The sequence below is a fragment of the Equus przewalskii genome, chromosome 19 (assembly GCF_037783145.1).
Source record: "Equus przewalskii isolate Varuska chromosome 19, EquPr2, whole genome shotgun sequence".
Taxonomy (NCBI): domain Eukaryota; kingdom Metazoa; phylum Chordata; class Mammalia; order Perissodactyla; family Equidae; genus Equus; species Equus przewalskii.
Genome location: NC_091849.1, coordinates 34786689 through 34799511, shown reverse-complemented (window position 1 = coordinate 34799511; position 12823 = coordinate 34786689). Strand labels below are relative to the sequence as shown.

At 51.6% G+C, this 12823-nt stretch overlaps 1 long non-coding RNA gene across 1 annotated transcript; it reads right to left on the bottom strand.

The window, feature by feature from the left end:
* Positions 1-10080: 10080 nt before the first annotated feature.
* Positions 10081-10751, bottom strand: LOC139077302 (uncharacterized). The gene is made up of 2 exons (XR_011529696.1): positions 10585-10751; positions 10081-10312 (listed from the first exon to the last, which is right to left on the bottom strand). It is a non-coding gene; the product is annotated as an uncharacterized lncRNA (long non-coding RNA).
* Between the last annotated feature and the right edge of the window lie 2072 nt (positions 10752-12823).

The following is a 12823-nucleotide window of genomic DNA, read 5'->3' as shown; positions in this document are numbered from 1 at the left end:
CTGGGTGAGCGGGTAAGCGGGCTGTGGGGCAGCTGTACCACGGACGCCTTACTCCTCAGTAGTCAGAAGGCACGCGCTCGGGAGGCGCACAGCGACGTGGGTGGAAGAAGCCAGCCTCCAAAGGTTACCTCCTGCGTGGCCCAATTTATATGACATTCTAGAAAAGACAAAACCAGTGGCCATGAGAACAGATCAGTGTTCCCAGGGTGTAGGGGTCGGGGGAGGTGTGCCTTCCAGTGCTGGCACGATGGAGCTGAGGGGGATGGTGGATCTGTTCTGAATCCTGATCGTGCGTCAATACGTGTAAAATTCATGGAACTGCATGCCAAAAGAGATCGCCATTACTGTATGATAATGAAAAGAAAACAACCGTCTCCAGTTGGGTAGCTGTATGATAAAGCAAGTATCGTATACTGTCGATGGGGGATTTAGGGATTCAGCTTTGCTGTCTGAAGTTGTTCATAATAAAGTTTTGGAAAAGACGATATCCAGAATGACCCTAAGTTTGATTTTAAAATCTATCTGTCTATCTAAATGTACATGTGTATGAAGAAGATCGAAGGCATCATACCAAAATATTAACGGTGGGGATCTCTCTGAAGGGTGAAATTGTGAGTAATTAAAATTGTCTTTTTGTACATTTCTGTATTTTCTATAGTAAGCACATATCATTTTATTTAGGGAGAGTATAGGCTATATTTTATTTATTTTAAATGTCTTTTATTCGCTTACGTGTGCAATCCATGCTTATTGTAAGGTTCAAATGGTACAGAAATACGTAACCCCGCAGGAGAAGACCCCTTACTCCCTCCCAGCACTGTTAACATTCTGCATATGTCCTAAAGGCCAAACCTTAAATTTCGGTCCATTTCTTTCACGTTATGTCATCTTTAAAAAACTAAGCAGCTCAAACATATTCCATCTTTGTTTCTCACTGCAATCACCTAACAGTAAAATCTGTATATTTACAGGGAAGAAAATGGCCTCTATCCTATAGGTTCCAGGCACAGAACCTGAAGAGGAAAGAAAGTGTAATAATTTTTCCTGATTCCAAGAATTGAACCAGGAAAGAGTTTGCCTTCTTGAAACATGAGGTCACCCTTCTTTGTGATTTCAGAAGCTGTAACTATAGATATTTGTTTTCAATTTCTTTTGTAACTTAGGTCACAACTGGAAGGCTCTTGTGTTGTATGTTGGTTTGTTTCGTTTCCCCGAGTGTGGAATAATACCCGCTTGGAGGGAGGCCAGAGTGGAGAGGGACTGAGGTTCAGGGTCTGCTCCTGGCACAGCCATCATCTCCCTGTGACCTGTCTCCGAGCTTCAGCGTTCTTTGCTATGTTATACTGGAGAACAAACCAACAAAGGCAACGATAAAACCCTGTTCCTGGGCAGCAGCATGGAGGGGGCTGCAAAGGATGCTTGTTGTCCCACGTGCCTGATCTCCCCTTCCTCCTGATTCCTAAACTTCTGTATTTTTAGCTGAGCACGTGGTGACCCTCAACATAGACTGTTTCCTTGTCTCCCTTGTTAGACGTGGTCAATGGAAAATAAGCAAAAGTTTTTTAAAGGGAAGGGATGTTTTCTTTTTCTCTGGTTACTCCTTTCTAATGGCTAGAATGTGGATGTGATGGCTGGAGCATAAGCAGCTATTTTATTCTATTTTTTAAAATTACTTTATTGAGGTCGTACTGGTTTATAACATTGTGTAACTTCAGATGTACATTATTATATATCAGTTTCTGTATAGACTGCATTGTGCTTACCCCTAATAGTCTAGTTTTGGTTTTTTGTTTGTTTGTTTGTTTTGCTGGGGAAGATTAGCCCTGGGCTAACATCTCTTGCCAATCTTCTACTTTTTACATGTGGGTTGCTGCCACAGTGTGGCTGACGAGTGGTGTAGGTTGGTGCCCAGGATCTGAACCCATGAACCTGGGCTGCCAAAGTGGAGTGCCGGCCCCCCCAATAGTCTGTTTTTTATCCATCACCATATATATGTGCCTCTTTACCATTTTTGCCACCCCCCTTCCCTTCTGGTAACCACTAATCTGTTCTCTTTATCCATGTGTTTGTTTATCTTCCACATATGAGCGAAATCATATGGTGTTTGTCTTTCTCTGTCTGGCTTATTTCACTTAACCTAATACCCTGCAGGTCCATCCATCCAAATGGGATGATTTTGTCTTTTTATGGCTGAGTAGTATTCCATTGTATATATATACCACATCTTCCTTATCCAGTCAGCAGTGACTGGGCACTTGGGTTGCTTCCACATCCTGGCTATTGTGAATAACGCTGCAGTGAACATACGGGTGCATAGATCCCTGTGTATTGTTGGTTTCACATTCTTTGGATAAATACCCAGGGGTAGGATTGCTGGATCATATGGTATTTCTATTTTTAATTTTTTGAGAAATCTCCACACTGTTTTCCATAGTGCACAAGCAGTATTTCAGACCATGAGGAAACCTTAGGAATGAAAGCTGCCTGCTGCAGAGCAAGCAGACCGAGAGCGCCTGGGCTCCCGGCACCGTGGAACACTGCCACCCGGGGACTGCCTCTGCACTTCTTGAATAAGACGGGGAAATACACCTCCGTCTAGAGTACTCCACTGGTATTTGGGGTTTGTTATTTGCAGCCTTATGCTACACAAGGCGGGAGAATCATCGATGAGGCTGTTTCAGTAACTGAAAGGAGAGACGAGGGCCGAACCGCAGTGGGAAGTGGATTTAAGAGACATTTGTCTGGGACACGCCAAGGTCCCGGGCCCGAGGGACCTTAATGGGGGCTGCTGATCGCAACGATACGGAGTTCAGCAGGATGGTCTGAGTTGGAGAAAACAGATGTGCCCAGAGAGGTACAGATGCCCCCAGTCACACAGCCAGCAGGGGCAGGACCCCGACTGGAGAGGGTATTAGGTATCTACTGATAAGCAAGAAATTACTCCCAAACTCCTCGAGCGAGCGGGCGTCAGGGGTCTGGGAGCTGCTGAGCTGGGGGTTCTAGCTTGGGGCCTGTCATGAGGGAGCTGGTAGGACGCTGGCCAGGCTGCAGTCACAGAAGGCTTGACGGGGCTGGTGGAACCGCTTGCAAGGTTCACGCCCCTGGCTGCGCCCCGCGCTGACAGCCTGCCCTGTGCCCGCCAGTGCTGGAAGTTTTACCTGAGTAATATTGATGCCACTACTTGGGGTGGAGGGGAGAGAAAGTGTGGCATAGTGGCCGATGCTGGTAAGTCTCAGCAAAGGCAGTTGGGATGACTAAGAGAAATGCTGCCTATAGGCATGTGGCCCACAGTGAGCGCTCCTTAGATGTTAGCCCTGGGTGGGCGAGGAGCAGACACTGAGGGTCAAGTCGCCCCCAGCTTTGCCTCTGGGTCGTGGTGGTGCCTCAGTCTCCTCAGCCATCACACGATGCTAACATCCATCTTCTAGGGTCATCTGAGGGTGAAAAGAGGAAGTACATGTAAAACGCCTAAGCTGGTGCCTGGCACATCATAATTGCTCAAATAAAGCTTTACGATGGTTCATTTCCTGCTCAGAACTCTCCAGGGGCTTCCCCTTGCCTGCAGCCCCACCGCCGGCCCTTCAAAGCCTGCTCTGAATCCCGCCGCCCTCTCCAGCCTGGCTGCTGGCCTCCCGCACCCCCTCCCGCCCCCTGACAGGCATCCCCACGCCCAGCCCTTCCTTCCGCTTGTTTCTTTCCCCGTGGGATCTCCCAGAGGGCCCCGCCCTCCTGTAACCCCAGGGCGCTGCGTGCCCCTCAGTGCTTGTTCCTTGCACTTGTGCCCAGCCTCGTGCTGGGCGCAGCCCTGGCGGTGGCTAGCTCAGCTGAGGTGGGAGGGCATGGGGGGGGGGGGGCAGGGGGCAGCGGGGAGAGGAGGGCGCTGCTCCGGGAAGGCTGCCCGGAGGAAGTGAGCCTGAGCTGAGGGGCGCGTGGTACCCCTGCCCCTCCGGGTGTCCAGCCAGCCGTGGGTGGCAGTTGTGTGTTTTTCATCCGCACACTCTATCTGCTCAATAGTTGCTTTTGAATGCGACTGGGAGGAGGGTCATTTGAGGATTTGAGGTCTGAGAACTTTGCCCCAAATACCCTCCCCCACCAGCACGTTCAAGGTGCCAGAAACCTCCCCATTAGAACCATGTCCCGCTCAGGAGCCAGCGTCTCCAGAAAGCTCCTGTTCGCGTCTGCACCTGCGTGTCCCGTGGGTGGGTGATGAGCAGCCGGTTAGTCCTGAAGAACTGATCTGACAAACCATCTTGAAACCACCGAGCATGTCACCAGGCTTTGCTCCTCCTCAGGTCCCCCCCAACCCCCAAGTCACCCCCTGGTGGTACTTTGGGGAGTAACCTGCCCCCGAAGCTGTGCAGCCTCACCTTGTCTAAACTTACCCCTCTGAGGGCTGTCCCCAGGGCCCTGCTGGGGCTTCCCACAGTGGCGAATGTGAGGCTCCCATGGAGCCTGAGGGGCGATGGCCTCCCCGGTCCCCCTCGCCCATGTATTACCCCAGGAGAAAGGCAGGGCCCTCCCTGGAGCCTGCTCCCATGGAATGTGGAGCAGCTGTGCTGGGGTGGCGTGAGCTCAGAGCTGGAAGAGACCCCGATAAGCCAATTGTTCAGCCCTGTGCTGTTAGGCAGGCAAGGTGCTATTATTATCTGCGGTTTGGGATGAGGAAAACCCCTAACTGAGCTACTTCACCCCATCCCCCTGATCAGGCCAGCTCCGTCTTGCGGCGAAGCACATCCGCCTGGGGCTTTTGCACCAGATGGTGTCACAGCACTTCCAGGAGGGAGAGAGGTGTGCTGGACGGGAGCAAGGGGCAGGCGGCCTCCACCCGACACCTCACTTGAACGGCTTCGACAGGAGGAAGATTCTGCTCTCCTGTGACAAGGTGGCCAGAGGGGAAGTGGTTCCAGTGCTGGTTAATTGAGAGGCATCATCAAGGACCGAGATTGTTTTCAGCCTTCATCTCTGCCATTGCCAAGGGGTCAGCCATGTTTTTCCTCATGGTCACAAGATAGCTGCTTGTCCCCAAGCATCACGTGTAGACATGACATTGGACAGTGAAAGGAGAAGAGAAGAACTCTCCTGGAAGCTGCCAACAATCCATCCTCATGTCTCAGCGGCCATAATTACACCACTGCTCATTTGAAATCCAATATTAATGCAATGCTGGGCGACAGTTAATTCTCCTTGGGTCTCTCATGCTTCTGCACATCTCTCGAGGAGGTTTGGATGGTGAGCAGCCTTAGACGATGGTGTTTTCCCCCAGATCAAAGGGCAGCTTTGCTTAGTTCCCATTGTGAAAGACTCAGCTTCCCTAAGCTCAGGGTTCCTCTCCTTTAACGCCAACCACTGTTGTCACATGACCACACATCACTGCAAAGGAGGCTGGGAAATGTAGTCTTTAGTGAGACAGTCAGGTGCTCAGCTGAAAGTTCCATTTCTATGGAAGGAGGAGAATGGATATTGGGGCAATTGGCAGTCTCTGCCATAGTCACTCCAACGACACCGGGCTTCTGTTAGGGGATCAGGAGGAACGGTGCTGGAGAGGCAACAGCGGTGTCTGCATAAGAGGCTTGGTGCCTTGAACCCATTTGACAGCTGAGGAATCGAGCGCACAGAGGGAGGTGTCAGGGCGGGTGACTCCTGGCTTCAGGTTTTCCCATCGTCTTCCCACCGCAGGGTCAGCGCACGTCGGGGGAGGCCGCCTCCTCCTCAAAACACTCAGTTCCCTGGGCTTCCGAGCGTCCTCCTCGCCCCGGTCCCTCCGCTCTTCGGTCTCCCTTTCTGTCTCCTTCCCCACCTTCTCTCCCCCCCGTCCCTGCGGGAGCCCCCAGCCCGGCCCTCTCACTGGCATCATGTCTGTTCCGCTGACCCATGGTGCTGAACATCCCTCCTCACCGTGACCCCCCCTCCCCTCTCTGTGCTCTGGACGCGTGTACCCAGCTGCCTGCTGACACCCCTGCCTGGGTGTTTCACTGGTCTCTCGGACATCACAAGTCCTATACAACTCGTGATGTCACCCGCAGACTTGCTTCTCCTCCACTCTGGCCAGTCTCAGAAGCTGTCTGCGCTCCAGCTAGCAGTCTTGGCATCTTTGATACCTGCCTCTATCTCTCCTTCCGCATCCACTCCACCTCCATACCGCCCTGCCCAGATCACTGCTGGAGCCTCCTCCTGCCTCTCTGAAGCCACGCCAGCTTGCCCAGCCATTGCTTACCATCTTAACGTGGAGGCATGATCACACTATTCTTATTCTTTTTTTTTTTCATGAGGAAGATGGGCCCTGAGCTGACATCTGTGCCCATCTTCCTCTACTTTGTATGTAGGATGCTGCCACAGCATGGCTCAATGAGGGGTATGTAGGTCTGCACCCAGTATCTGAACCAGCAAACCCTGGGCCGTGGAAGCAGAGTGTGTGAACTTAACCATTCAGCCACAGGGCCAGCCCCGTCAGTATTCTTGTTCTTAAAACCTTCAGTGACTCACCGTTGCTTTTCAGATAAAGACCAAAATTCTTTTCAAGGCAGAGATAGTTGCCCCTCCCCCATTATCCTTTTTTTTTTTCTTTAGAAAGAGAACCCCTTTATTGTAGCTGGTCACAAGGCCACTTAAGTGGACTCCATTTCCCAGCCTTCTTTGTAGCTAGGTGGGGCCACATGACTAAATCCTGGTCAGATGGATCCAGGCGGAAGTGGTGTGTTCTCACATGGGGGTGGGGTGGGACTTCCTTTGTCCCTTCCTCTTTCCTGCTGACAAGAATGCAGGTGTGATGGCTGACACTCAAGCAGCCATGTTGGACCATGAGGCCCAGCCAGTGCTGAGGCTGGCAGAGCAAGAAGACAGAAGGAGACTGGTCCCTGACACTGTGATGCACACACCTGCCCTAGATCACCTGCTTACTTTTGGGCCTTTCTTTTTTTTTTTTTTTTTTTTAAGATTTTATTTTTCCTTTTTCTCCCAAAGCCCCCTGGTACATAGTTGTGTATTTTTCAGTTGTGGGTCCTTCTAGTTGTGGTATGTGGGACACCGCCTCAGCCTGGCTTGATGAGTGGTGTCACGTCCATGCCCAGGATTCGAACTGGTGAAACCCTAGGCTGCCTGCCGAAGCAGAGCGCGCGAACCTAACCACTCGGCCATGGGGCCGGCCCTACTTTTGGGCCTTTCTTATGAGAAACAGAAATAAACTTATTTTTGGTTTTCTCACAGTCCAACCAAATCCCACCCCAATCACATGGCCTCTGCTGCCCTCTGGAGTCTCAGCCTGTGGCCCTTCCCTGTGCTTACTCTGCTCTACCCACAGTGCTGACGTTGTTTCTCCTACACACCAAGCTCTGCCTTGACTCAGGGCCTTTGCACATGCTCTCCTCTACCTGGAGCACCCTTCCCACCCTCTTTTCCTGGCCATCTCCTGCTCACCCTTGAAGCCTCAGCTGCGAGGCTGCTTACTCCAAGAAGCCTTCCCTGACTGCAGTGGCATACCTAGAGTATTCAATTCCGAGAGCAGAGAGTTATTTTAAAATATCCTCCTCTGGACATTGCTTTCAATAATCATCATGACATGAAGAGTAATGATGGCCAATAAACAATGGAGCGAAAATCTTCTCTCACTGAATTTCAGATATCTAATCATCACAGTAAAAAATAAAGTAAAACAAATATTACAAAAGAAATAAAAGTCATGGATTAATACTTTTTAATTACATTAATGCATTTTTTGAGAAATGGGAAAACTGTGCATCTACAGCTATTGCAGTAATGAGTAATAACACTACACTTTCTGTTTTCCACCTTCTGCAAATTGTCAATGCCTTCATCAAAATAATTTTCTCATATTTATGCTCAAGAAATAGCTTAGGTGGATTTGTCAATTTATCTTTAATCGTAATTGGCCAAAGAATATTTTTTATTAATTTTTAATTTGGAAATGTTTTTTCCCCACATGTAGCAATAGACTGAGAAATTGTTAAGGAAATCCTTAAACATAAGGATAAGTTTGGCAGAAATTCAGAAAAAATCCCTTTCACAATCAGTTTCAGAAACTGCCGTTCTAGTCCGTGTCTGTTTCTTTGGGATGGATTCTAGCAGCTGTCAAATATCTTCCCAGTTGAAAATTTTTAAACAAATAAAAACTCCAAATGGTCACACAGAACTATCCTACCACTGTTTATTTCAAACCCAGTGTTTAAACCAAGGACATGGGGCCGCCCCGGTGGCACAGCAGTTAAGGTTGCACATTCGGCTTCTTGGCGGCCTGGGGTTCGCCAGTTCAGATCCCGGGTACAGACATGGCACCACTTGGCACGCCATGCTGTGGTAGGCGTCCCACATATAAAGTAGAGGAAGATGGGCACGGATGTTAGCTCAGGACCAGGCTTCCTCAGCAAAAAGAGGAGGATTGGCGGCAGCTGTTAGCTCAGGGCTAATCTTCCTCAAAAAAACCCCCACAAAAACCCACAATAAACCAAGGACAGTACAACAGGGATTTGAGACCCAGCTTTCCCCCAAAGCGAGCCTCCACATCACCACCGGTAGTGGGTCCCCGAGGGTCGGCAGTGGCTAAATGACTGGGAATTCTCTCAGTTAATTTCCAAATAGAATACATTGCTTCTTAAAGGATAAGTAATAAAAATGTGCTAATTTGAAACTTACATATATGTTACTAAAAGTCAACAGTAAGTGAAACAATTGTTGAGGCCTTAAACCAACAAAAGAATTTTAGCGGGACGACATTGTTTAGAATTGCTGGTACGTAGTGATAATAAAAAGCAGACTGACTTTGAGTGGGTTCTTGGTATTTTAGCATTTGTTGCTGCCGCCGCCGCCTCTGGTTGGCCTGCATCCGGCAGATGCTCCCAGCCCACCCTCGCCCACCCGCCCTACAGTTCCCTTTGAGGAACTTTCCTCAGTTAGAGGGTGTCTGTGTCATGACTTCCTTGTCGTCAGTTCCCCACTAGCCTGTCTGCTCCGTGCGGACGGTCACTGTCCTGTTCGTGGCAGTACCCCAGCTCCCGGCAGAGTACCTGTCACCCACTAGACCTCAATATGTATTTGTTGAATGAATACAGGTGAAGACCCTGGCGTGGAGTGTGCACTCAATAAAGGGTAGCTAAGTCACCATTATCTGCAGCACGTTTCGTCTGAAATGTCACAAATCTTTGAATGCCGCCACATTCAATGTCAGGAAAACGCCGCCCCTACTTGAAGCCTGAGTGGTTCTCTTGGCTCAAACCACATCTCCCTCTCCTGTGGGATCTCGAGAAGACAACGTGAATTTCATCTTCCCCGACAGGCATTTACATGGGACCACGGGTACATCTCATTCATCTCCGGGGTCCCAGGCATCCCGCCGGAGGGCCTGGCACAAAGCAGGAGTCAATAAATACTCATTCAACAGCCAGGGATTCCTGAGCATCCTACCACACCGGCAGGAATTTTCTTGCGTGTGTGTGGTTTCTGATGGTCACGGCAACTCTCCAGAGGCAGTATGAGCACGCTCATTTCACAGACAGGGTGACCACCCCGGGGCCGAGTGCTTAAGTTCACATGCTTGCTTAGGCGGCCTAGAGTTTTACCAGTTGGGATCCTGGGCGCGGACATGGCACCACTCGTCAGGCCACGCTGAGGTGGCGTCCCACATGCCACAACTAGAAGGACCCACAGCTAAAAATATATATATAACTACGTACTAGGGGATGTGGGGAGGAAAAGCAGAAAGAAAAAAAATATTGGCAACAATTGTTAGCTCAGGTGCCAATCTTGAAAAAAGAGAAAAAAGGGCCAGCCCGGTGGCCCAACAGTTAAGTGCACACGTTCCGCTTTGGCGGCCTGGGGTTCACCAGTTCAGATCCCCGGTGCAGACATGGCACCGTTTGTCAAGCCATGCTGTGGTAGGCGTCCCACATATAAAGTAGAGGAAGATGGGCACGCATGTTAGCTCAGGGCCAGTCTTCCTCAGCAAAAAGAGGAGGATTGGCGGCAGTTGGCTCAGGGCTAATCTTCCTCCAAAAAAAAAGAAAAAAAAATCACAGACAGGACCCTGAAAGCCAGAAAGGTTGGATGACCAGCTCAAGATGACACAGCCTGTAAGTGCAGAACCAGCTTTATTCTATCCACTCCTGTTGCTTCTCTGCCCAGGGGGTGCAGCGTGCAGGGGAGGTGACTCCAGTTCGGGGTGGGACTGGCGGGGGTGCTGTCCTGGGACCCAGCCTCCTCAGGCTTCAGTTAGACTCGCCGCGCCTGGGCTGACTGGGGGCGAAGACCGTGGTCCGCCCTCTGCAGTCCATGGGGCTGAGCGCCCAGGTGTGGACGGGGAGGCCTGGGGTGGCGGGCGGGGGGAGGTGTGAGCTCCCACCACGGAGAGCCGCGCAGCCTGGGCGAGGCCCGGAATCCCTGCAGCCGGGGAGGATGGCCGGGGACGGGAGCGTCCGGGGAAGGTTAGGAATACTGCCAAAGGCCGGCCCAGCGCTGGGCACAGGAGGCCGTGTCCTTTCTCCTTCTCTTCGGTGTTCTTCCCTCCCCCTCCCTTCGGCAACCCAGGAGGAGCGAGGTTCGCCGTCATGGGCCCTGCAGGGAGGGTGGGCTGCACACCTGATGGGGGCGCCTCCAGGCCCCGGATCGTGCTGGTGCGGTCCAGTCTCCAGGTCGCCCTGGCCCGAGGTGGTCCCTAGGCTCCTTCCACGAGGACGTCCCGGGGCCGCCCCGCCGCCCCCACCCCTTCCCGGCCGCTGCCCGCCAGCCTACCCCCCGTGAACTCGGGCCCCGGTGCGGGCGGGGCCGAGGCGGGACTGCGCTGCGACAGGGGCGACTGGCAGCGAGGAGGGGACGTGTAGCCCGGATGGCTCTGGGTTTGGGCGTCTCAGGCGGTCTCCTGGCGCCACCTCCTGGTCATGGCCGGCGTGGCCGCGCCTGCTCGGAAAGGGGCTGCAGGCGCGGGGCGCGGGGCGCGAGGCCTGGGTTTGGGACAATTTGGATCCTGGGCTGTGACGCTGCGAGGAACCCTCAAGCCTGGTCCTGTCTTTCGAGGGGAAACCAAGGCTCTGAGGGCCCCCAGAGGGCTTTGGCGAGCAGAAAAGTGGGGAAGGAAGACTAAGGGGCATTCAGCCCAGGGAGGCAGGGATGGGGGTGAGGACGCTTTGTGGGACTCTGGGAGAAACACCCCAGTATCCACATTATGGCTCTTATTTGCCGCGAGTTGAATCCCACAACGTTTTCAGACGTTCATCTATGGCTCAGGCGAGATAGCCGGTGTGGTGATGGCTTGAGCCATTGTCCACTTTCTCCCGATCATTAAGGACTGATGGAGAGAGCTGGGGACATAGCCCAGGCCTGGACTCCTGTCCAGGACCGGGAACGCCGAGTGTGACCGTGGAACAGACAAGCTTCCTGGGCCAGGCCTGCTCATCTCTGGGGCGTCCAGCTCCGAGGCAGCTTAGGTGTCAGCAATGCAGTGTCTAACCATTGCCCTGAGACACCACCAGGCCTGGCAGCCAGGGGTGGCGGGCAGCAGCGACGGAGGTTGGGCTTCACAGGACTCCCCAGGATGCCCAGGACCCTCACCAGCAGTGCCCAGGGCTGCTCCAGTCCCCGCCAGAGGGAGAGGGCAGTCGGGAATGACTTTTGGAGAGGGTGTGGGCGTCTGTCGGTCTGCAGGCTGAAGTCCCAGCCCTTGGCTGGGTCCACAGCTCAGCCCTCTAGCCGCCTCACTAGCTTGACTTCCTGCCCCAAACTTTCAGTTTTAGGAGCACCACCGGTACTCCTTTGCACACGGGCTTCTGTGACTTCATGCCTTTGGGGTACACTTTTCTCTCCACTCTTTTTTTTCTTCCTCAACCAAAAGAAAAATTGGTAAATTTTATCAGAATGATTTACATATAAATTGATGAGGATCAAGGCTGCCCCAGGGGGAGAAGCCCGAGGCCCCCTGGTCTGCATACCTATCTGGATCATCCTCCGGGAAGCACAGGACGTCCTGACCTGATCCGCACTGATTCCACCCGATAACCAGACCCCACCTGCACTGATACCATTTTAGCAGCTTTTTTGCATGATCTTTCCTTTGTCTTGTAAAGAAATAACTCACATACCTATAAGAAGAGATTTTCACATAGTGAGGTATATGGGGTAACTATTCGAGTTCAAAACTGATTCGGCTTGAACTAGACAGCCTGACTTAGGGCCTATCAAACATACATTGTACATCTGCGTTTCCATTAAAGTGAGGACTCTCTTGAGAGAGAGCATGCATCCTCCCCTCCTATGCCCTGTTGGTAACAACACCCTATGGGTAACACCTGGATTAATCCCTTTCCTTGCATCAGGGTCACATTGACCTGCTAATTTGCAACTGAATACTTCTTTGAAAATGTGTCCTGGATGTGTTTAATGTATCTTCTTTGTTCTAAAAAGATATAAGACTGTGCTGAAACCCAAAAGAAGAAACCCAGGAGAGAAGTCTGGAACACCTTCTAAGGCCTTCCCAGGCTATAATCCTCACTTTGGCTCATAAGGAACTCACCCCAATTGTGATTTATAGATTGGTTATGGAGCATTTGCATCAACACCTATGCCTTATAAATTTAGCCCTACCCTCAACCCGTTGCAGCTCTTCAGTGCCCGTGGGTCCTGTCCCCATGCTACTCCATGCTGTTCTCTGAATAAAGAGCACTACTGCCAGAACTTCAGAGTCCAAGAAATTTTTCTCTCGACTCCTTGGTTCACCAAGCCCGCATCATAAGTGAATGAAAAAGGAGGTCGGTATAGAAACTGGGTAGAAGTCCGAGTCCACCTGTAGAGAAGTGTCTTGTATTGTCAGGGAGGTCAACTGAGC